We start from the raw sequence: 25,426 nt of genomic DNA on the forward strand, positions 1-25,426 counted from the left end.
TTCACATTCCACTTTTGGAGTATATGGTTTGTGTTGCCCCTATCCCTATGTTTCCCCATTGCATCCTATTGTAACTATACATTGTTTGCACTGTTTTCTAAGACTATACTGCATATTTTTGCTATTGTGTATATATATCTTGTGTATATTTCCTATCCTCTCACTGAGGGTACACTCTAAGATACTTTGGCATATTGTCATAAAAATAAAGTACCTTTATTTTTAGTATAACTGTGTATTGTGTTTTCTTATGATATTGTGCATATGACACTAAGTGGTACTGTAGTAGCTTCACACGTCTCCTAGTTCAGCCTGAGCTGCTCTGCTAAGCTACCATTATCTATTAGCCTAAGCTGCTAGACACCCTATACACTAATAAGGGATAACTGGGCCTGGTGCAAGGTGCAAGTACCCCTTGGTACTCACTACAAGCCAGTCCAGCCTCCTACAATCCCTCTCCAACAACAGGTAAAAAGGGTATCACAGTATCCCCTAACCACCCTGCCAATCAGGATATAATTCCTGTGGTAGGAGAAACCTCTCCTGGGGGGGCACCTGTTCCAAGGGAATCATCAGCTGGCAAAGCTGTACTCCCTGAGGTAGAAGTACCTCTCTGTGGGATAACTAACATTGGTGACAAAAACGCACGCATGCACATCCATTAGCTCACTCAGAACACTCAAACATGCACGCGCGCACCAAACATTCAATTTAAAACATCACACATATACACACACACACTTACCTTCAGCCTCCAGGTCCCAGGAGGCTTGGGACTGCTGCCTTCCCTCATTGGCTGACCTTTGGTCAGCCAATGAGGGAAGGCAGCAGTCCCAGTCTCGTCACAGAGTGGGATGGGATCAGTGAGACTGCTGACCCCACCCCACTCTGTGACGAAGTGTCAATGGGTGACGCTTTCCTCATCACCCAGGGTAGGGCCTCGAGGCACCTTTGCTGAGCTGAGGAGGTCACGCCCATAGGAGCTGTGACCTCCTCAGCCCAGCAAAGTTCAGCTCAGGCAGCCGGGAGTCTGCGCAAATCACGCATGTCTCACTCCTGGCTGTCTGAGCTGAACATGAAGAGTGTCTGTCAGGCTGGCCTTTGTTCAGCCTGACAGACACTCTTCATGAGGGGCAAAAGGTGGGGGGAGTGTGGCCCCTCCGCCCTAAAGGACGGGCCGCCACTGAGTATCGGCCTGCATCATTACACTGTTCACACAGCAAGAACTGGAATATTTCCAACATACAATAGAAACTGTTCTCGAAATGGATAACTGGAATTTCCACTAGGACTCTTGTCTAGCAATTCTGGATTGTGTAACTTCTTGTTGAGCATCCATTGGCTGTTAATTGTTTCACATATTAGATTGACAGTTTTGTGAGTACAATAAAAGAACTTGATGGGCGTTACAATAGGGTAATTATGACTTTGGCAGGTTAACGGTAACTCTGGAGATAGTATAAAGTTCATTTAAAAACACGTTCTCTGGAGAGCTGAGGCGCCTGGCAGGCAGTGTGTGAGAAAGTAGCCTCTTTCTAGCCTTGTTACCCCCACTTTTGGCCTGTTTGTGAGTGTATGTCAGGGTGTTTTCACTGTCTCACTGGGGTCCTGCTAGCCAGGGCCCAGTGCTCATAGTGAAAACCCTATGTTTTCAGTATGTTTGTTATGTGTCACTGGGACCCTGCTAGTCAGGACCCCAGTGCTCATAAGTTTGTGACCTATAGGTATGTGTTCCCTGTGTGATGCCTAACTGTCTCACTGAGGCTCTGCTAACCAGAACCTCAGTGGTTATGCTCTCTCTTTACAAATTGTCACTAACAGGCTAGTGACCAATTTCACCAATTTACATTGGCACACTGGAACACCCTTATAATTCCCTAGTATATGGTACTGAGGTACCCAGGGTATTGGGGTTCCAGGAGATCCCTATGGGCTGCAGCATTTCTTTTGCCACCCATAGGGAGCTCTGACAATTCTTACACAGGCCTGCCACTGCAGCCTGAGTGAAATAACATCCACGTTATTTCATAGCCATTTACCACTGCACTTAAGTAACTTATAAGCCACCTATATGTCTAACCTTTACCTGGTAAAGGTTGGGTGCTAAGTTACTTAGTGTGTGGGCACCCTGGCACTAGCCAAGGTGCCCCCACATTGTTCAGGGCCAATTCCCCGGACTTTGTGAGTGCGGGGACACCATTAGACGCGTGCACTACATATAGGTGACTACCTATGTGTAGCTTCACAATGGTAACTCCGAATATGGCCATGTAACATGTCTAAGATCATGGAATTGCCCCCTCTATGCCATCCTGGCATTGTTGGCACAATCCCATGATCCCACGGGTCTGTAGCGCAGACCCGGGTACTGCCAAACTGCCTTTTCAGGGGTTTCACTGCAGCTGCTGCTGCTGCCAACCCCTCAGACAGGTTTCTGCCCTCCTGGGGTCCAGCCAGGCTTGGCCCAGGAAGGCAGAACAAAGGACTTCCTAAGAGAGAGGGTGTTACACCCTCTCCCTTTGGAAAATGGTGTTAAGGCAGGGGAGGAGTAGCCTCCCCGAGCCTCTGGAAATGCTTTCATGGGCACACATGGTGCCCATTTCTGCATAAGCCAGTCTACACCGGTTCAGGGACCCCTCAGCCCTGCTCTGGCGCGAAACTGGACAAAGGAAAGGGGAGGGACCACTCCCCTGACCTGCACCTCCCCTGGGAGGTGCCCAGAGCTCCTCCAGTGTGCTCCAGACCTCTGCCATCTTGGAAACAGAGGTGCTGCTGGCACACTGGACTACCACTCAAACAGTATAGGATGGTAGCCCTAATGTTAGCCTATGAAAGGAGCAGGCCTCACAGCAGGGTAAAACAAATGTAGGAGTTTTACACTACCAGGACATGTGAACTACACAGGTACATGTCCTGCCTTTTGTCTACACAGTACTCTGCCCTATGGGTTACCTAGGGCCTACCTTAAGAGTGACCTATATGTAGAAAAAGGGGAGATTTAGGTATGGCAAGTACTTTTAAATGCCAAGTCGAACTGGTAGTGAAACTGCACACACAGGCCTTGCAATGGCAGGCCTGAAACAAGGTTAAGGGGCTACTTAAGTGGGCAGCACAATCAGTGCTACAAGCCCACTAGTAGCATTGAATCTACAGGAACTGGGCACAAATAGTCCACTTTACCAGGGACTTATAAGTAAATTGAAAAAGCCAATTGGGTATGATCCAATGTCACCATGTTTTAAGGAGAGAGAGCTTATGCACTTTAGCACTGGTTAGCAGTGGTAAAGTGTGCAGATTCCTAAAACCAGCAAAAACAGTGTCCAAAAAGTGGAAGGAGGCAGGCAAAAGGTTAGGGGTGACCACTGTAAAGCTGTCAGGTCTAACAACTATCTAGAACTGCCAATAGTTATTGTAGCATAGCTCTACTTTAAGTGTCCAAGGATGTCATGTACTTATTTTGGGGTACAACACCAGTGAATTCAATGGAGATACAAAGTGGTGTTGACCCAGCGCTGGAGCAAGTAATTTGTTTCAGGGCAGACAATTGAATCTTTGGATTTGTCATGTTTTGAAATGGAGAATGAGCCAAAGGATGGCAACTCCTTTGTATTCAGGGCTAAATGAGAGCTCTCAAACTGGTTTTATAGAAAAGCAAGAACAACTCACTGACAACAGCAAAAATGAATACCTCTTAATGGACTACTCCTCATACTTACTCAACGTTTCATACTGAACTCAAGTTTGTGGAAAGCAGACCCAATCCTGTTTTCCCTTTAAATTTTACAGTTCAAGTCCTGTTAATCCCAATATAATGTCAGCCCCAACATGCAAAGATAAAATTTGCTACATTAGCTCCATCATTAACCTATGATAATCAACAGCCCTACCAAATGGATTCAACCTGTGTTCTTTTCACTGCCTTTCAGATGCACACTTTAGATAAAGGTGAAATGCAAGTGGCCATCCTGCATTCCCAGTGTGTATCCGTAGTCTGTTCTACTACTGTTCTACTTTCTGGACTTTTCATTAAATGGGCAGCGGACCAGCATTTCACTCATTTCCTGCCTCCTTCAGACGGACTCAGGCACTACCCCTACATTTGTATTAGCGGGCTAACTCTACCCTGGACTTTGGAGGTCAACAGGGCCCTGCAGAAAAATACATCCTCGTGTGAGGTGAAAAAGGCTGTTTGTGTGAGGCGATAGTCAGACACCCTTCTGTAAATTCCAACCAGAGGCCATAATATAGTGACCCAAACTCTGTGAACTTAAACTTAAATTATTGGTAAAGACTAGTGTTTTTTGTCAAATGTAAGCAATGGCTACGCTGAGCAGAGCATGACAATAAGTGATGTAAATAATTTAGGCACTAAGATCACGAACAGAACCATGCAGTGAGGCTGAGCACTGACCATGTACCCTAATGTCGCTTAGCTCAACCAATGAGACCACATTTGTGCTTGCACCGCCTTCAACTGGAGTGAAATAAATGAATAAATCACCTGAGCACACAGTTCAAAGTGCATTAAAAAAGTATGGGAGAAGTGATGCTGCATGCAGTGGGCGGGGTTAAAAATGTGGCTAAGAAAAACAAAATATTCTCTTTCAGGTAGCTACATGCATAATAACTCATGCCTTAAATGAAAAAAATAGAAAAGTTAAGTTAATCACTGTATATTATGAAACCTCTATTAGTTAATACACTGAATGGTCTGTGTGTAACAAAAAAGCCACAGAATGAAATCTTCGTTGGTGCAATGGAAAATTGCGTGCTGTGCACATGTAAGTCATTAGGTTAAACTTGCATTACAGGCAGTATAAGATAGACTGCTACCAACCGTGGAAAAACGTTTCAGATAAAATGGTTTAAGTAATATCCAAACTGAATGATTTTTTTTTATTTATCTGCCCTGCAAAGCACGAACTGCACAGCTCAGCTCGTAACCCCCTTGCATTACGAGTCGAAAACAATAACTCTTTGTTATCACCAACCTTCACGTGATTCCAGCCAGTGCTTAATTTGTGCTTGTAGTTTCCAGTGCGGAGCACCGGCACTTATTTTTGAGGGTTGGCACTTTTTTTCTGCCTCAAGCATTTACTGCGAGCAAAAGACAGATATGGGAAAGACAGAGGAAGAGAAAAACAAAAAAGCATCAGGGAGAGAGCAGAAAGCTGCAGGAGTGAGGTGAAGTGGCTTGGAGTGGTTTTAAATGGATTAAAGATGCCCGAGATGGCTTCAGCATTACGCTGCCTCAGTATTCCGTGTTCGCACATTTAATTGCAGCAGCCGCATGTTTAAAAGGAGGGTTTTGGGCACCGGCACGTTTTTATTTACAAATTAAGCACTGGCTATGCCACCCTGGATGCAACTCACTCTGGTGCCCATCTGAAGCTCAATGTGGCCTTGTGTGCCAGGCTAGATGACACAAGATGTCCCCTTGTCTGCTACTCCAGCCTGGTTACTTCTGTAGCTGGAGAAAGGCTGCCAGAGGCTGCTACCGAAGGGAATTCTGGGAGCTGTAGTCTTTTTCAGTAGGCTGCTTTCAGATGTGCCAGGTTCCTAGCTAGTAATGCAGGAAGTCTTCAGCCTAAGTCTTTCAGTTTCATGGATCTCCAAGGTGGCCGTAGCAAAATATAGGAGTCCTGAGCCAGGGGCATAACATTCCCCCCTTGACACCCTTCTCACCCCACCACCCACACATTCTGCAAGGGACCGGTTCATCATGCTGTGTTACGTCAGTGCCCTCAGTATTCTGGCTCCCCCTCTCCACCCACCCATAACATACACACCCCCCAACACTGCAACAGGGCCATGGGACATTCGATTGAAACATACATGTGGGATTCTGCAGTTGCACTGCCCTTCTCCTGCTGCACTGTATCCCTGTAAGTCTCTGGGACCCCAGGTCTTGGGGGCAGGTCCCTGACAGGCCCCCAGAGCAGAATTCCACAACTGCAGCACAAGCTGCAAACACTGGGGTTTTCGAAGCCCACATAGCCTTTAATGCGCCCATTTTTTTACCAATGGCACTAGTCTAAGGTGCTTAAAAATGCAGCAATTGTCACTGAACTTCTAAAAATAACACTTGCTGTGAACACCCAAACCACCCCCCCACCCCCCAAGTAGCCATTGAATCATGTAAGGGTTTGAACAATGTTACTGAACTACAATGTGCCATATGCTGCATCTTCAAAGGGCCCCTCTGCAGTGCCAGGATTAGATTAAGAGAGGGGCTGTGCCTAACACATGTCAGGGGTGTTCTGATGGCTCTGAGGGATACTTTGAAGAAAGAATTGGAAAGGATGCTGAATGTGAGTATAATTGAGCAAGGAGAGACTAGTGAATGGTTAGTCGAAGTGTTGAGGCCCGAATTTGCACTGACTTGCTGGAATGTAACAAAAATGCAGCATTAATAGATTTACTTTGTGGGGCGTTACTGAGATGGTGTTGCTATTCGGTGGAGTAGAATGCTTCAACTCTTTGGATCTCACATCCCAAATTCTTGGGAATGGCCGAATACTGCACATTACTTATTCTGAGCTTTGTTTATAGGACTAAGGAAATTAGAGCTCTTTTGAATAAAGACATAGAGTTTTTGTGGAATGAGGAAAGTAATATCATGCATCTGAGGCTGTTAAAGGAAATTTGCATTTGGCACAATGACTGGACAGATTTGAGCCAGGTTTGACGCTGACCATCATAACTGGTGCAAGCACTAAAGCTTGATTACAGTTCTGAAGCAGGGTGAGGGTAGCTAAAAGAGAATGATCAGTATGGTCACTGTGGGGGTGTTATGTGCTCAGTAAACATTTTGAAAGGGACCCTGACATAAAATGTAAATCATTTAAGCATGTACCCAGATTATGACGATCTACATTAACAGAAATAAAGTCAGTTTATTGTTTGCTCTGCGCTGGATATATCAAGATTATGTTATAGCCATATGCTGCATCTTCAAGGGGGCCCTTTGTAGTGCTAGCTTCACAGGAAGGGGGATTCATGCTTCAGATCCATTGCGCTCTCAATCAACAATTAGCTCCTAAATTTTAAAAATTAGGAATACTTCTGCTCACAAACGCAGACTCGTGACTCTGTGAGCGCCACCCACCATACACAGCCGCTGCCACGCACAAGAGAAGAGTGAGGGCCCACCACCACGTGCGCAGTGCGCAAGATCAACCATCGCAGCTTTTTAAATTGCGCCAATAATTTTTTGCAGGGCTTTCAATTGGTAGCACTTTCACGCACTACTAGATTGACAGCCCTCTGCCCCAATCCAACCATATTCCACCACAATCCAACCTGATCTCTATTCCATTGACTGACAGCCCACACTGTCCAATCAATGCTGCAAGCACGCTGCCTGCAAATCGCACCGTCACCGTGGCGTGCACGCTCATTTGCTGTCACTCAGCTGCCACACTGCCACCAGCTGCGCTGCACGCACTAGTCACTCACTCACAGAGTGCAAGTTGCAACATGGTCATGGATCATGTGACACACTGATGATGACGATGGAGAGTTTGTCTATTTAATATATTCTCACGTGGAGGGGCAGGTGGGGGTGGTGACGTGGTGGGTCGCGCCACACGTGGGTGTCGCTGATGTGACTGTCACTCGCTGCCGCGCTGGGCAAGGACGACGTTGTGAGAGACTAGACTAGTGAGTGAGTGAACGTCCGCTGCTGGTGGCGCGGCGCCACCCCACAACCAATTTTCTGCACAACGGGCTAATAAGAGCCCAACAATTAGGCACCCGCAATTGAGATTTGTTCCCGCACAAATAGGAAAAATATTGCCCATTTGTGCGGGAAATGGCCAATCTGGCAATACTGAACATGTACAGGTCTAAGACACAACATCCCACTGAATCATTACACTGGAATCAGGGACCCCCACCAACTGAGCAATTATCGTAAGCCTGGCCAAAGCAATTTCTATAAATTGACCCTCAAAACAATACACAGAAGTATAGAAACAAGTATATATCACACAAATGCTCAAATATTGAAATATTCCGTTTAATTCACAATCAAATATAGAAAAGGTTTTCACATTTTGAATTTTGCCTGTTTATTTCTATATACTGTATTCAATTTGATTTATTAAGTTTAACATTGTTTTTTCCTAAATCAGTCACAAACCCCCTGAGTAGGCCTCGTTGATTCCCAGGGGCCCTCTGACCACACACAGATTAAGAACCAATGCACTAGGATGTCTATGATTCAAAAGCCTGTTATGTTCCGTCTTCTTTGACAACCGGGTTTGGACTGAAGTCCTTCTTTTATATCATTTGCCTTTTCCCTATTTTTCAGTTTGGAAAGGTTTCGCTGTTTGAGCATACTCAGTGCAAATACACCAACAGCTCACGATGGGAAGTAGTATTTTCACTTAGTTTTGTTCCTGTGCTTTGTAAGGGTTTTGTGCCCGCATGCCCCGGCGATTAGTGTCTCGCGATCAGAGCATGTGTCAAAAGGACCGTGTTGTTTCCCATCCCCTTAAAACCTCATTGTTCTTCCTGTCACGGCGAGGAAGCTACTTCTTTTGATTTTTGGGAGGATAACACCCTGAAAGTACAATTAAAGTGTGACACCTCGAGAAGAGAAACATCGAGCGCTGTCAGGTAGAGTCACGCCGTGTCCTTCGGGCTGCCTTCATTCATGTGTTTTAAGGGCATGAATCTTGTAACTTTTTATGTAGAGTGAGAATGAATAGGAAGTGGTGCAACTCCTGTAGCGACTGACGTGAACTACTCTTAACATTGTAAGTTAGAAGTTAAGTGGTGTTCCTTTGCAGTTAAACTAAAGGTGAGGTAAACATGATGACCACTAGCACGCAGACACGCTACACCTATTTAGGATGAGTGATCTTTAGAACCCCCGTCAGCCTACATGGACTGGAGCGGCTGAGCTGTGGCTGTCAACCTGACTTGTTGGTTAGACCAGTGGTTCCCAACCTGTGGTCCGGGGACCCAGGGGGTCCGCAAAACCTTCTTAGGGGGTCCGTGAGAGCCTAGAACATAAAAAAAATATTAACAAATATTGACAAATTAGGTCCCCAGCTTCCAGTAATGACCCAGGCGGGGGACCCCCGGATTCCCATGATGATTCAGTGGGGGTCCCTGGGTTCTATTAATGTTAAAGTGGGGGTCCACAGAAATCAAAAGGTTGGGAACCACTGGGTTAGACCCATTGATGTATGTCTCTTGTCCTCCGAAGGACATTTAAGTTGGACTTTGTGGTTTTCATTATTAATAACACCAGGGGCGCCTCCCACCACACTATGCCTAATTGTTTTCCTTGCTTGAAAGTTAACGGGCAATTGCAAAACATGCAAAAAATGCAAAAAAATGGAACAGTATACAGGTAGGCATATTTGCCTTCTACAGGGACCTGATACCCGCAGACCATGAATTTGAATTTCATCAGAGCATCTCAGCCTTTCATCTTTCTGTGACTGATAAAAAGGGTATGTGTCCTCAACACTATATATAACTATAAGGAGGCTAGGACAACATTTTAATTACAATAGTGAAATTCACGAAATGTCTGGATTTTTTTGTAATTTCACATAACTTTTTTTTGTGGCGAGCACACACCTCGCATAAAAAGTCTTCTAAGATACTGACTAGAGGGACGCTGCTTTGCACAGAACATGTATTGCTAAGAATGATTTTCTGCTCGAGTCAATCTGCTGTCTTGTGAGATATTTTACGTGGGGTGCACACTCCGAGATTTTTCCTGTGGCATGCACTCCTTAAATTTCCATTTAAAAAAAAAAAAAAAAGCTTGTGAGACACCAGAGAAACCACAATTCTCTATCAAAACATTATTTTGCATAGTTTTCTTGGAATTTCTCAAAATTTAACGAGAAAAAAAATATATTTTTTCACTGAAAAAAGCGGATGTTACGGGGACGTTGAAGTTAGGAAATAGAATTTTTTTAAAACATGGAAATTCACTTAAAAAAACAAAGGCTGCAGGAACGTTACATTTGGGCTCACATTTTAAACTTACAAAAACTATAGAAATTCACCTGTTACAGTTAGTTATCTCAAGTAATTATAACTCATGCCCTAAGGTAACTATAACTCGCACCATCGCCATGCACAGTTTTTTTTGTCAAACCTTTTACTGAAAATATTACATTGACGTTATCAAAGATGTCATGAGTGACATAATTTGTGGGGTAATCACCAGTGCATCGCACCCCGGGACATAGCAGGAGCCAGCCCTGGGGGCTGGCGGTCCCCAGAGCCATTATTGGCTCCACTGGAGGGGCCCCTGGTCTGTGGGGGGGGTGGCCCCCGCCAACTCAATGTCTTTAGCCCCAGGGAAGTGGCTCACTCATTATATTCAAAGTTGGCCCCAGGGAGGTGGCAGTCCCTGGGCTTGGAAATCATTTTTGACAGATAGATGGTGATCCGCAGGGTGCGGAGGCCGCACACTCCCCCCTCCCATTCAATGTAATATGAGCCCCCGGGGAGGTCCATGGGCCTTTTTTTGTTTCAATTTCGCCAGATCCTCTGTGACTCTTGGCAAAATTGTTTTTAAGAAATGCTTATTTTGCTCTTTGGGGTGGGGGGACCCTCTGGGACCCCAGCACCAGAGCTAAGTAATCAGGGTGTCTTTACCCTGGCCCCTTTTTCTTTTAATCTTTGTTTCTGGGACTCAGATGGAGCCAAAATAGCTGCCAACTCTTCCTTGTTGAAGTTTTAGCAACCAATCCAATCTCAGCACAAGATCGGGAGTGTTTGCGTCCCTATATATACAAATTTGTTTTTTTCTTTAATTTCTCAAAAAGTACTAAACGGAGTTACACCAAATAACAAAAATATAACTTTCTGGACCAAGAGCTACCATTCTGCCAAAATTGGTGTAAATCCATCCACTGGTTCGGCTGCTAATCCTTTAAAAAATTCCTATGGAAAAAGCATGGGGAAAAAGCATTTTGGGACCCCCCCCCCTTTTGTTCTCGCCCTAACCCCTACATGGAAATAAAAAATCTCAAAATTAGTGAAATGCATTAGATAAGTTGCTTTTCAAAAGCTAATTTTTGTTTGTTATAGTCAACATCATTGTGCCTTACCTTCTGTTTGAAAACTTTCCTTGAGCAAATGTTTTTTACAGCGTTATGTTTTGCACAGTACAGAATTGTCTGCTCTGAATACGTCTTCTGTCATGTTTGAAGGGGCGAGGATGTGTGTGCAGGCAATATTGGATTTTCTTTAATGACTATGGCTTCTTTTATGTTCTGGTCACTTCATATATGCTTAGTTGTCTTATGTATATGTGATGGGGTGGCGTTATTGTAAAAATGCAGATTTCATTCTGAGAATATACATTCACATTTCTAGATGTATATTTTCTGGCACATTTCTCTATTGATAGTTTCAAAAATACTTTGTTGGTTCAAGTGTACATTGGTTATAATGAATGTACTTTTTTATTGTCCAAATGATTAAAGTGAACCTTTGATTCTGATTAGGTTGCAGTGAAACAGATTGGTTCCTTTCGTATTATGGTTACTTATTTTATAGTCTCATTGAGGCCTCTGAAGCATTCTTGGTCGATGAGTAGCATAGTACACCGTTTGTTGTGCTTTGTTGGAAGAGGGTGGCATTAGAATGTGACCTTGATGGCATAAGTATTGTTATGAGGCTGGGATCTGTGGGGTGCTACTGTCACGACATAGCAAATCTGTAGCTACTCTAACACGTGGAATGAAGATGAGTGAGTGATATAGTCACTTACGCTTATAAATGGTAAGATTGTGCTTACTTGGTAGGGTGTGAGTTTATAGTGTAGCCTCGTTGGGAGGCATATTGGTGTGGGTTGTGACGACCAGAAAGGTGCTCCTATCATGGTGCAGCATTAACACAATTCTTGTGAATTTGCAGTTGAGTCAAGAGAAGTTAAATATTAATTCTGAAATACTGACACCTATAATTTTGTATTGGTTACTGACTCTTCTAAGTGAGTTTGCTACGGTCTGGTATGTCTTCATGGTACAGGTATCATCTCTTAGGGATTAGCCAAGTTTTCACTGCCTTCCTGAATTCCATGTGCTATTGGATGTTTAACAGGCGCAAGTTCCAGAATTCATGTACCTGCATAGAGAATGAAGTTTCAATCGTGTGCATCTTCAGAATGGTCAGTATAGAGGTAATTATGGAGGGCAGGATTCTAGTCTGCGTGTATTTTCAAAGCTTCACTTAGATTCCCATGGGTGCAATGAAAAGTGTTTTGAAAGAGGAATGTCTGTCTACGGATAGCCAGTGATGAGCTGGGGTTATTTGTTCGCTTAGATGTAGCTGTGGTAATTGCTTGCTGCTGCATTCTTTCTAGTGTTTGAGAGTGGTATGTACAGGAAAAGAGTTTTGCAGAGAATGAATTCTGTCAAAATGTGGCGGAAGTTCTGTCTGCCATAGTTAGAGTAGAATTCTCTGTAATGCTTTTGTAATACAACGGCTGGGATATCGCCACACTTTTGATGGAGTACTCTGTCTACCAAATTGTAAATAAGACCCAAGCTTGTTTGCATTTTCCAGAAGCAAAAAACAGGGATTTGGGGGGGAGGGGGGTTGGTATGTACCTTTTGTGTTAAATCTAAATATGGAAAAATTTAGTCTGCGGGTTTTGCCTGTTGAAGGCGCATGTGTAACTTGATTCACTTGAGTCGCAATAAATTAAAGCCCATGAGTTTCTTACTTTATTTGATTTAATATAGGGAGTACCTTGGTCCAGATGGCTGTCGGATGCTAGTTCCCTGCATTCTTTTGCTTTCCATGATCTTGCGTTTGAATAAGCAAAATTCAGGTGGTTGGTTAGCATCCATTTGTCGGTGGCTTAGAAACCATGAGCTTGGCTGGAGCAGTCTATGCCCACCTCATTTTCCAGCTTGAGGATTGTCTGGGTGTTGCCAATGTAGTTGTAGCAAAGCAGATGGAAGGACTTTAGAAGGTCTAGTAATGGGCTAAGGTAACATCTGAAAAGTTGTGGAAAGATTATAAAACCTTGTGGCATCGCAGAGTTAGGACCTGATTTGGACTTTGGCGGTCCGACTGCCGGACAGGCAATATAGCAGTGGGGAGAACTCTGCTAGGCTGGCAGCCTCCCACCGCGTATTATGATGTTCCCGCCAGGCCGGATGGCCGAAACAGTGCAGCGGCATTAGCTTTGCCTGTTACGGAGAGCCAAGGCCAATGCCGCCACATTGTCTGCGCCATCAGCACAGTCGGAATGCGCACTGTTGCCATTGCAGACAGTGCACATTCCGACTGTGCTAACAGGGGGGCCTCTGCACTGCCCATGACATGGATGGTGCAGAGGCTCCTCTGTGGCCCCGTCTCTGCCTTTCTGCCGGCCTTTTCGTGGCAGTGTCCCGCCCTGAAAAGGCCTGCAGAAAGGCAAGTCATGATCAGCACGGTGGTGCCCCACTGCCCACGCGTCGGGATCCAAGATCCTGATGGTGGCGGCCGTCTTGTGGTGTTCCGACCGCCAGCATCAAAATCGGGTGCTCTGAGCACCAAGGATGCAGCGGTCAGACTGCCACCACAGGTACCGCAGTCTTATGACTTTCATACTCATAATCAGGCCCTCAGTGGGGAGTCAATCTGGATGGTGGAAGTGAAAGAATTATTTATTAGACAAAAAGGTAGGAAGAGCAATGGTTTAGGAATGTTCCTTGTATACGAAGATCGGAAAGCCTCTCTGGCATAGTGGAGAAGAGGGCTGCATCAAAGCCAATGGATAGGTCCAGAAGCAGCATAGGATAAGTCCATGCTGGTCAGCTGTGCTGTTCAGGTGGTGATAAAGTCCCATTGTGTTCCTCCATCAGAACAAAAGCCAATTTGAGTGTAGGATGTTTTCTACCCTGGGAGTTGTAAATTTGCTTGAAAGAACGTCTTTCAATTAGTTTAAAAAGGAATGCCCTATTTGAGATTGGTCAGGAACTGGCTGCATTAGCCAGATCAAGCATCTTCTTTGAGTGGCTTTATTCAACCTAAATGTAATGCTCTTGGCCCATAAACGGGTTTGAAATTATGTAATCTTACGAAAATATTTTAATTCACTGATCCGCCATCTTCTTCATTATCACATAGAATAGCACAATTAAAAATATTAGTGCAGCATGTCTGCTGCACAAAAAAATCTTCTTTAATAGACTAAATGCTTGCTCCATATATTATACAAATTTAGCCACATATAGGATACATATGACCCCTGACTTACCTCTTAGTGGGGGCCACTGTAATTATGCAATTGTGTGGCAGCGGCGATTTTCACATAATTATAGATTTTCCGCATTTGCCACATAGTCCATCATCTGCTGCATAATCTGCAGATTTTAGCAAAAAATAAAATAAATTGTAAAATCTGCTAAATATGTGACGACATGTGTTGCAGTGCAGTGAAATGCCCAAATTTGGGCTGGTCACCTTTCTGTTGCTTATTGCTATATTTGGGTGTTAAATTGGTTTTAATGAGGTCCACCCAATGCCCAAAGAGTTTTACCAAGATTAAAAATGACAAAATAAAGAAGTAATAATATAACCAAAAGTGCTGCATTATGCTGCATAATTTGCCTTTTCTCACCACATAATTTGGACCTCTCCAGCTGCATAATTCCAGTGGCCATGCTCTTAGTTCATTAACAATATTGTCAATGGTGCGGGGCAAGTATGTTTCTCTAGTTATGGTTCAGAACTTTCACTTTTAATGAATATGTAACTAAAGCATGAAGTGGTAGCGTACTGTCATTTCCATTCAGCACATTTTTCATTGAAATAGCCACAAAAGTTCTAGGTGACATGCAGTTTTATTGATGAAACTATATAGTGTACAAACAGTAATGTTTGGAGATTGAGTTTCTGCAAATATTTGTCATTTGCACATCAACAAGCAAAGTGTTCTGTTTTGTTTTGCTCCTATGTAAACCTTTTTTTTACATCACACTTCTGAATTACAAGAAAAAAAATTATTTCGTAATTCTTGATATATTTTGGATTACTGGTACTATTCCTGTACAAGCCGTTTAAATGTTGTGTGTTAAAAAAAAATCTGACATCTTACATCTTTTTATTTTTATTTTTTATTTACATCTTTTTTGTTTCACAATTATTGTCAGACAGCTCCCTTGACAAAAAACCTCTAACTCTAAATGTAATAAGAGGGAAAAAAGCAAACATAATTTTCCAGTATAAGTTAAGCAACAGTGACTAAAAAGACAAAGTGACATTTGACCTCTGTCCTTGATTAGAAAGCAAACGTGTCATGATAAAAAGATTTAAAGGCATTTTTATCGCTCATTCACTTTCTGAGTAAATAGAACACCTGTTCTTTCCAGCTTAAGTTCACTCACGAGAAGGGACAAGTAGGTACTAAAAATATCTCAACCTGATAAAATACAACTCGCCATAGCAAGAGGGGGCAAGTAGATTTTTAGAGACCTATAATAGTGAGTCTCACTGGTATGTATGAATGTTTTGCAACCAGGAATGTGGTCACAAAACATTCATACTTTACCGACTCCTTCAAGGAGAAGGTAACACTTTCACAAACGCAAAAGAGTCCCCAAGGGATCCCTTGTCCTCAGTGAATGGAGAGGGAGAACAACGTTTTTTCATTTTTATTTTTGAAATGCATCCTGATTTCATTTAACAAAAAGGGAATGCAATAAACATTTTTAAAAAACTGCTTTATTTAAAAAGCAGTCTCAGACATGGTGGTCTGCTGACCCCAGCAGGCTACCATCCCTGTGAGTGCTGGCCATTACCAATGGGTCACAAATTGCGAACTGCCTCATGAATATTAATGAGGCTTGTCCCTTGCTACCCGGGAATCGCAAACAGTGTCTCTGACACTGTTGTGGATTAGTGTTTGCTACTTGCATATTGGGAGTCTCCAAAATATGCAAATTGGGAGTGGCAAACACTGAGGGTCATATATGTGGCCCCAAGTCACTTTTTTGGAAGTCGAAACTCTTCAGTCAGACGAGGTAAGAGGCTGTAGCCAGTGATGGTTCAAGAAGGTCAGATACCCCTTTTGGTGACAGATCGCTGAACAGGATTTTCCGCTGCGGAGAAGAGCATAGTGGGAGCAGCCACAAAGTCAGGCCGACCAGCGATGCACCTTGGGCGGTCAACAAGCAGGCTGGTCCCTGTCTTCCGTCGGGTCTTAGAGCAGTTTTTAGCCAATAGGTTTCCCAAGTTTCTGATTTTGCCTATCTGGGCACCTTTAGCACTGCAACTGAGGGTCCAGGACTGGTGGAACACCACTTAGAAGTCCAGGGCTCACTCAGGCTGGATCATGGTGCTGGTTCAAGATGGTGGGAGCCTTTTATGTCCCTGTGGCTCCGAACAGGAGGCCAGCAAACTAGCCCTTGGAGCCACACTGGTACTCCAGGGCTCAGGTGCAGGACTCAAACAGCAGGGCTGGCATCTGAGGATTCAGGGCAGGCTCCAGGCAGCAAAGTCTTCCTTCCGGGTACATCAAAGCAGTCTTGCAGAGTGCACAGCAGGTTATAGCAACAGGCGGTCCTTTGAGAGTCTTTCCACCTTTACAGAAAGTGAACTGAAGAGTGGATCTGAGGGCCCTACTTTTATATTTGGTGCCTCCTTTGAAGATGGGAGAAGATTCTAGAGGTTTCTCTTTGAAGTGCTTGGAATTTCCTGACTCCCCTGCCCCGGCTCCAAGCTGGCTGCAGTGACCACATGGAGGTGATAAACTCCTTTGTTAGAAGGCAGGGCACAACCTACTCAGTTCTAAGTGGCAGTATGCTCTCCCCTAATCCTGCCAACATATGGCCCATTCAGGCACACCTAATCCCTCTATTGTATCACTGTCTGGGTGGAATTCACAAAGTCTAACTGTCAGTTACACATAGTCATGTGACCCTAGAGACTGGAGGCACCCAATGGCTGGCAAATGCCAACTTTCTAAATAACAAACCATTTCAACATTGAATTGTCATATGGAAACACTACATTGAAGGTGTTTTGATAATATGCAGAGGCCAATCATTTTTGGACTGGTTAAACTCCCAAAACAGAGAGATCCAGTTTCCATGGCACCAAGCAAAAAGCAAATCCCTTTTCTAGGTTTTACAAAAAACGTGAAGAAAACAGATTATACAGTACCTTATTCCCTAAGTAGACAGGACCGTAACACACTTTTACACTACTTGATTTTTTTTCAGTCAGTCAAACAGTACTTGTAGAGCATGGCTCATCACCAGTGAGGATGTCCCCGCCCCACACCCAGCAGACTATCCGATGAGGAAGCGAAAAATAAAATCATAATACAATAATTGTACTATCATTTTATATTTCTGCTGCCCTTCAGCAGCGGGGTGACGCTCCTCTGCCATACTGGAGAGACCGCCCCCGAGTCTGTAGTTTTCAGCAAAGAAGTTTGAAGGACACTCTACCATATTGTAAATTCCTTCACATCCGAAGGAATTTTCATAAAAAGAGGTTTACTTTAAGAATGCCAAAATATTGATGGAAAACTAAAAGAAAGACAGTATCCTAGAAAATTGCTGAAATGGGCTATGAAACAAGCTTGGTACACCCCAAGAGAACATGTGTTGCAACCTAGAGATAAAAGCAATTTGAAACGATTAGTTTGTTTTACCACCTTCAGTGGTGTAAGAAATTGGATGAAAAACGTATTAAAAAACTGGAACATTGTTTCACGATTACAACAATTCAAGTGCTACCAATTTTTTACTCTTAAACAAAACCAGAATATTCACGATAATTAAATAGGATTAAACACAACTACGAAAAATAAAACCAGTGAACTAAGATCTTTGTTCAACTTTCTGCCACTGAGAAGTCACCATAAGTGGTGAAGCTGTTCTACCTATGAAAATATGATTAGAGGCTTAGAATTCAACTACAACAATGCTAAAATTAAACATGTTGAATTTACAAATTGTAACACGCTCAATGTAGTGTACTGTGCACGCTGCCCATGTAGGAAAGCATACAGGGAGTGCAGAATTATTAGGCAAGTTGTATTTTTGAGGATTAATTTTATTATTGAACAACAACCATGTTCTCAATGAACCCAAAAAACTCATTAATATCAAAGCTGAATATTTTTGGAAGTAGTTTTTAGTTTGTTTTTAGTTTTAGCTATGTTAGGGGGATATCTGTGTGTGCAGGTGACTATTACTGTGCATAATTATTAGGCAACTTAACAAAAAAAAATATATACCCATTTCAATTATTTATTATTACCAGTGAAACCAATATAACATCTCAACATTCACAAATATACATTTCTGACATTCAAAAACAAAACAAAAACAAATCAGTGACCAATATAGCCACCTTTCTTTGCAAGGACACTCAAAAGCCTGCCATCCATGGATTCTGTCAGTGTTTTGATCTGTTCACCATCAACATTGCGTGCAGCAGCAACCACAGCCTCGCAGACACTGTTCAGAGAGGTGTACTGTTTTCCCTCCTTGTAAATCTCACATTTGATGATGGACCACAGGTTCTCAATGGGGTTCAGATCAGGTGAACAAGGAGGCCATGTCATTAGATTTCCTTCTTTTATACCCTTTCTTGCCAGCCACGCTGTGGAGTACTTGGACGCGTGTGATGGAGCATTGTCCTGCATGAAAACCATGTTTTTCTTGAAGGATGCAGACTTCTTCCTGTACCACTGCTTGAAGAAGGTGTCTTCCAGGAACTGGCAGTAGGACTGGGAGTTGAGCTTGACTCCATCCTCAACCCGAAAAGGCCCCACAAGCTCATCTTTGATGATACCAGCCCAAACCAGTACTCCACCTCCAACTTGCTGGCGTCTGAGTCGGACTGGAGCTCTCTGCCCTTTACCAATCCAGCCACGGGCCCATCCATCTGGCCCATCAAGACTCACTCTCATTTCATCAGTCCATAAAACCTTAGAAAAATCAGTCTTGAGATATTTCTTGGCCCAGTCTTGACGTTTCAGCTTGTGTGTCTTGTTCAGTGGTGGTCGTCTTTCAGCCTTTCTTACCTTGGCCATGTCTCTGAGTATTGCACACCTTGTGCTTTTGGGCACTCCAGTGATGTTGCAGCTCTGAAATATGGCCAAACTGGTGGCAAGTGGCATTGTGGCAGCTGCACGCTTGACTTTTCTCAGTTCATGGGCAGTTATTTTGCGCCTTGGTTTTTCCACACGCTTCTTGCGACCCTGTTGACTATTTTGAATGAAACGCTTGATTGTTCGATGATCACGCTTCAGAAGCTTTGCAATTTTAAGAGTGCTGCATCCCTCTGCAAGATATCTCACTATTTTTGACTTTTCTGAGCCTGTCAAGTCCTTCTTTTGACCCATTTTGCCAAAGGAAAGGAAGTTGCCTAATAATTATGCACACCTGATATAGGGTGTTGATGTCATTAGACCACACCCCTTCTCATTACAGAGATGCACATCACCTAATATGCTTAATTGGTAGTAGGCTTTCGAGCCTATACAGCTTGGAGTAAGACAACATGCATAAAGAGGATGATGTGGTCAAAATACTCATTTGCCTAATAATTCTGCACTCCCTGTATGAAGGCAAAACAAATCAGGAGACAAAGAAATGAATAGTACAGCATAAATCAAGACTTCATTGCAAAACGCTACATTCCCGATGGTTCAACATTATATGAAAATGAATCATTCAGTAACGGATATGAAATGGATGGGGAGGCAATGTGAAATGTTCTATTCAAGACTCAGCTGATACTTCACCTCTGTATAATAGAGAACGGCTTGAATGAACAGTCTGAAATCGATAATTTCTTTCCATTACTAGACAAATGACTTATAAGGGCTACTCTAAATTTTATAACCTGAATCCATGAAAACAGATCTTTACTTATATTCTGTTGCTGAATAATACAGGTTTGATCTGTCTATCGCTAAAAAGGACACACCCTCCCTCAGGACTACTTTTACCAGCCACCTATCCACCACGTGACTCGCTCACACGCTCTCCTCGAAACAGGCTACGAAATAACTACAAATCCCTTGCTCGAGTCACAAAACGAAGACTGTCTTACAGACCCTGAAAGGAACCAGAGAAGGTCAGAAATAAACGCTTCTTGAATTCATGGAGAAACACCCTACCCTGAGAGTAATCCTTGCCCAAACAATGCGTTGGATACGTCTTGTAATTATGTAGCATGTGTGCGCTAAGGTGTTGAGGCACCATGCTGTAAAAGGAAAATTACTTCATGATGATTTTACAAAGGTATGTCCATCCCTGATTAATTATTTTCCCAGCAATATTGTTCTATAAGACTACAGAGAACTTACAATGTGTTATTGTACTTTATAGGCACATCACAAAGCTTGTGTAAAAGCATAGTTTAGTTCTGATAAAGTTAAGAACCTTCAATCCAGGTAATCACTAACAGCATTTCAAATGGCTCAATCTTCATGGTAAAAATGAAAGTCATGAAAAGAACTTGCATTATCACTCTATTTTACAGGTGTGATGGTACCTTACTGACAAATGCCGGAAGATATGTACCTACTTTATCCCCCAATATGTGACATAATCTATATATAAATTAGGAATTGATATGGAGCTTTTTCTTGTTTTTGTGTAGTGTCCTTCATGGAATCTTAGAGGAAGGAAGACCTTCATCCATTTTTCAGGCCCTCAAGAAGGTTGAAACTCACTGGTGTACTACAAATGTTTGAGAGCGCACCCACAATAAAGACTGATAGAAAAAGCCATCTAAATAAAGAAGTTGGACTGTCAGAACACAAATAATGCTGCATCTCATAGGGGCACCAGATTATTCATTTTCAGAAAACAACAATATGAAATAATTGCATATAAATATTGTTATATATTAGACACTTGTTTATGTTATCCAGGGTATTTAAGACACACACCCTGTGTATGTCATTGTGAGATTGGTTACTTAACCTTTTTTTGTCTTCATAAGTTCATGTGAATGTAAATTCTACATTTTGTGTTTTGTGCAATTATGTGGCTCTAGTACACAAATTTAGTAAAATACTAAAGATTGATGTGAGGAACTATTTCTTGCTTTAAAGTTTAATTAATGGAGAGTGTTGGAATACATGTTGTTGAAAATATGAACAGGATTATTGAATCAAACAAGATAACTGTATGATATGGGTCCCGATTAATTATGTGGCTGTGTTAATTGTTTGATACATTTATGGTTGATGGAGTAACTGTTTTTTATTACCTTGCTTGATCCCTTTCTCAGATTCCTAAAATGGATCATATCATGTTTCAGTCTTTTTCATAACTTTGTAAAAGTGGCATTTTAAAAATTGTAATGTAAAACCTAGCATCAAAAGAGGTTTTTTTCATCTGAAATGCCGAACTAGCTAATTAAATGCCCAATGCCCAGACAGTGTTAATGAGTTTCAAAGTGACAAAATAATGAAGTAATACTATAATGAAATGTGCCACATTATGCTGCATAATTTCCTTTTTTGTACTGCATACGTTTCTCAACCCTGCTGCTAATTTTGACCTCCACTGCCGCATAATTTCAGTCGCCCTGGGTGTGAGCCAGATAAACTATATTTATAGGAATAAGCACAAGCCCTTTAGCACCGGTTAGCAGTGGTAAAGTGCAAAGAGTTGTAAGGCCAACAAAACCGAATTTGAGAACAAAAAGGGAGGTAAGTATGCAAAAGGTTTGGGGGGAGATCATCCTAAGGCTGACAGGTCTAACAAGTCCCTTGAATTAAGCAGGGAGCAGTGGCTATTACGTTTCCACCAGTCTCTTTTGTACCAGCAGACATTGCTTCGTGCTTTGTGGCTGAGGTCTGAGAATGCTCATTGACTTGCTTCTGAGGCAGCTCAATGACTTGCTTCTGAGGTACTAGCCCAGGGTATCAGTTTTCATGACAAGATGGTGTGCTAGGGCAAAGCAGAGGGCTTAAGGCAGTTGTATCTTAGTAGCTAGTTATGCCAGACATGAAATTCCGACATGATGCTCCAAAGAGCTTCAGATCTTCATTGAGGAAAGGAAATTCGAATGGGCAGTTTTGGTAATGAAAAATTCTATATCATTCTGAGAAGCTGGAGTCAGAGCTTTGGATTGCACATAGTGATGTTCCCCTGTTCTGCTTTCAACCTCTTTATAACTATGTTGAATCTTTGGTCTGTGGTTTTAGCATGAGCAGACCTTGAGTGTTGCTAATCAGTTGAAGACTTCAGATAGCTTTCACTTCTGTTATGTGATTGGGGTTGCAAGAATGCAGAAAGGTGAAAACGTCTGCAAGACTTGCAGCTCTTTGATATTACAAACTTTGTATTGGTGGGCAGGCTCTTGGATATTATAAACTTTCTATTGGTGGGCAGGTTAACATTGAAGGAGATGAGATGTTGGTTACCCTGGTTTGATGGGAGAGAACTGTCACCATGATGAGCCCTTGTGTGTCAGAAGTGAGTCAGCTTGGAAGAAGTTGACAGTTTTTAGGTTTAACAGGAGAGATCTTCGTTGAGGGAATTTAGTTGGTCAGAGCAGATGTTCAGGTCTACCAGGGTGCAAAGGTTATTGTGGATTTCGGTTTCATCTTGGAACAGACCTTAAAAAGCTGATGTGTTTTGTTAAGTTATGTCTATAAGCAGGAAAGAGCAAGTGGAGGTGCGAGTAAGCAAACAGCAGCTCAGAAATGATTTGCATTTGTCACCAGTGACCGCCTAAAAATCCTTCGAAAAGGGTGTTAAATATAAAGATCCATTTTGGTGCTTCGCTAGTGATAGAAAGTGCTAACCAAATAGTGATAACATATTTTCATGTGGAGGGACAAGATGGGTACCAGTCTTACAAGAGCATGCATTGATAATGGCTTTGTTACATGCTGCACATATCATGTTTTTGGTATTGTTTCAGTTATGATTATTCTTTCAGTGCACATTCAACCAGCAGGCAATTCTTGGATACATTTAGAGTGTGTGTGTGTGTGTTCGTGTGTGTTTCCTTCAAATGGATTGGAATGTTTTTCCCTTTGTTTATGTACACATGGACCAAGTAGATCATATGCTTATGTAATGTTTGGTGACATTTGATGCAGTTTTGATAAACCATGTTTGAAGGTTAAAAAAACAAGTTATGATAGAAGTGTGAATCACACAGCAAAAACAACTTTTTAATTCATGAAGTCCTCCATGTGAGTCAGAGGATAAAAGGAGAGGAAGGGAGAGGGTGACATGGGAATGGGCACTAGAGATTACATACTGTTCAACTACTCCTTCTAATAACTATTTCATTTTCCACACTATCACTGGGGCAACACAGGCACATGAAAAAGAGAAAAACTACATGTTGCTTAAAAAAAATCAGAGTGGCTTGCAAATGGAGTGTATTTAGTATATGCCATATTTGCATGCCTCTTAGTACCACTATCATGCCATCATAGTGCTGATAGAGTGGACATTGAAAATAGGAACAAAGGAAGAGTGAGGAAGGGTTCTACTCTGAGGGAATAAGGAAAAAGCATTGTAAATAGAGTGGCCTTCCCAGAGACATTGTTATCTCATGGGGCACAGCAAAAGTGCTTTTTGTGGAACCAGCTTAGCATCTGAACAAAAGGTAAGGCGCAAAGGAAAATCTAAAATAATGAGAAAAGGGGAGGGACGACCACTAAAACTCACTTCAAAACTCAAAAGCTGATCTCAGGCTCTTAGTGTTTTCTCTCGGATGAAAAGTGCCAATGGCAAGCCAGCCTGGTGTAGCTTCCTACCTCTGGTAACCTTTACTTGATGCCCATGTTGATGCGGTGTTTCTATGGATTATCAGACTTGTCTGTCCTTTGTGCATGTTATTAAAAGGATCCTTCCAAATATGTTTTGCTTTTCATGACAATTGAAGCATTTCAAAACCAAGCATATTTGATCAGAGTTGGAGCCATGAGTATCATAGAATGTAGAGTTATGGAGCTTAGACATGATGCATTCTACATCCAGACAGCAAGAGAGGTGTCCCCTAAGCCAACATCCTGTCATGCACATTAAAATTAACAATTTGTCAGGGGTGTGGAATTTAATTAAATATCTTCTTGTCCATGGGACAGGTTGCTTTATAAATCTACTTGTCCTATAAAAAAAAATCTACTTGTCCCTTTGGTGCCAAATAGTGCAGCGACAAATTATGGCAGCAATCTCATTATGTAAGAGCTCTGATAATAGACTCTCTGATTATGCCAAGACTAATATAATAGTATGGCTTGAATACTAGCAGTTTCAAGTCCCATCACAGCTATTTCCTTATTTTGTCACCCTTCCTCAGATCTACATTCTGACGCTGGAGGAAGCAGTAAGCAATAGTTTCAGGGCTGGAATGCCTTTGAGTCTGTGCTAACCTACTAAAATGCACGTTTCAAAGAGCTTCACCAGCTCTTCTCTAATCTTTTCCTATACTAAGAAAGGTTGAAAATTTACTCCTGACAAGGCCAGAGTAGAAGTTCTTCCAGGGTTGGGAAAACAAGTGGTTGGAGGGAAATTGAACTTGTAAATGCCCAATAGATTATTGCATGAGCACATCTACACATGCATATTTGCTCACGTTAAAATACAGTTCACAAATATGTTCTAGGAGTACAGTTTTGTGGTCTACTTCTGTAAATTCGTGTGAATTCATGAAGGGCACTAATGCAAAGACATCTACCATGGATGCACTTTTGTAACTTCCTGTAAGAATTAAGTCCCCAATTAGGCCTGGCTTTACCCAAGACATTGTTTTAATTAAAATGTTGTTTCTCCATCCATCTATCGACTGGCTTTACGATGATTAATAACATTCTGCTCTTCCACAAGTAGCATATTGCCACACAAAGTAGTTTTGTTCAGCACCACGAACTAGTGTGGCAGTGAGTGCTTTTTGAGATCAAAATGTTTATTTTTGCTTTTTGCCAATGTTTGTTACAATGGGGAGGGCCTGCCAGCTTCCTCAACAATAAAGTGTTACAAAAGCCATTTCAAAACAAGACACACCTTGAGAAAACCCAAAAGACTGACCACTGATGTTGGATCAATTGGTTCTGCCAGTGCTTGTTTATTTGCATGTTACACATATTCTTGTTGAAAATGGTTACAATGATTTTCCATTATGAATGTTCTTGGAAATAGTAGCATGCAACAACACATTTTACTAAATGATGCTTCAAAGAAATAGTACTGAAAATTTCACAGTAATTTAGCAGAATGTTTTTTTTCCTACCTGCATTTTTTTCGGAACATTTTTATTTTGAAAGCAAAGAATCATCAATCTTGCTAACAAGTATCTGCAAACGTGCATGTAATCAGAGAGCATTATGGAAGTATTATACATAGCCTCATATTCTTAAACCTTTCAAACGTATGTACACATTTTTTTTTTTTTTTTTTTTTTTTTTTTTTTTTACTGGAACCACCTTCAGTTGTGCAATGTGACCTTACAA

The 25,426-nt window shown here is 42.2% G+C and overlaps 1 protein-coding gene across 1 annotated transcript in view; it reads left to right on the forward strand.

Annotated features, from left to right (window-relative positions):
• Window positions 1-8,473: 8,473 nt before the first annotated feature.
• The window catches only part of LOC138300151 (zinc finger protein castor homolog 1-like), a 54,096-nt gene continuing 37,143 nt past the window's right edge, over window positions 8,474-25,426 (forward strand). Inside the window, exon 1 of the mRNA XM_069239102.1 lies at window positions 8,474-8,622. The gene's annotated coding sequence lies outside the window, so the exon portion shown is untranslated. The remainder of the gene's footprint in view (window positions 8,623-25,426) is intronic.

The sequence above is a fragment of the Pleurodeles waltl genome, chromosome 6 (assembly GCF_031143425.1).
Source record: "Pleurodeles waltl isolate 20211129_DDA chromosome 6, aPleWal1.hap1.20221129, whole genome shotgun sequence".
Lineage (NCBI taxonomy): Eukaryota > Metazoa > Chordata > Amphibia > Caudata > Salamandridae > Pleurodeles > Pleurodeles waltl.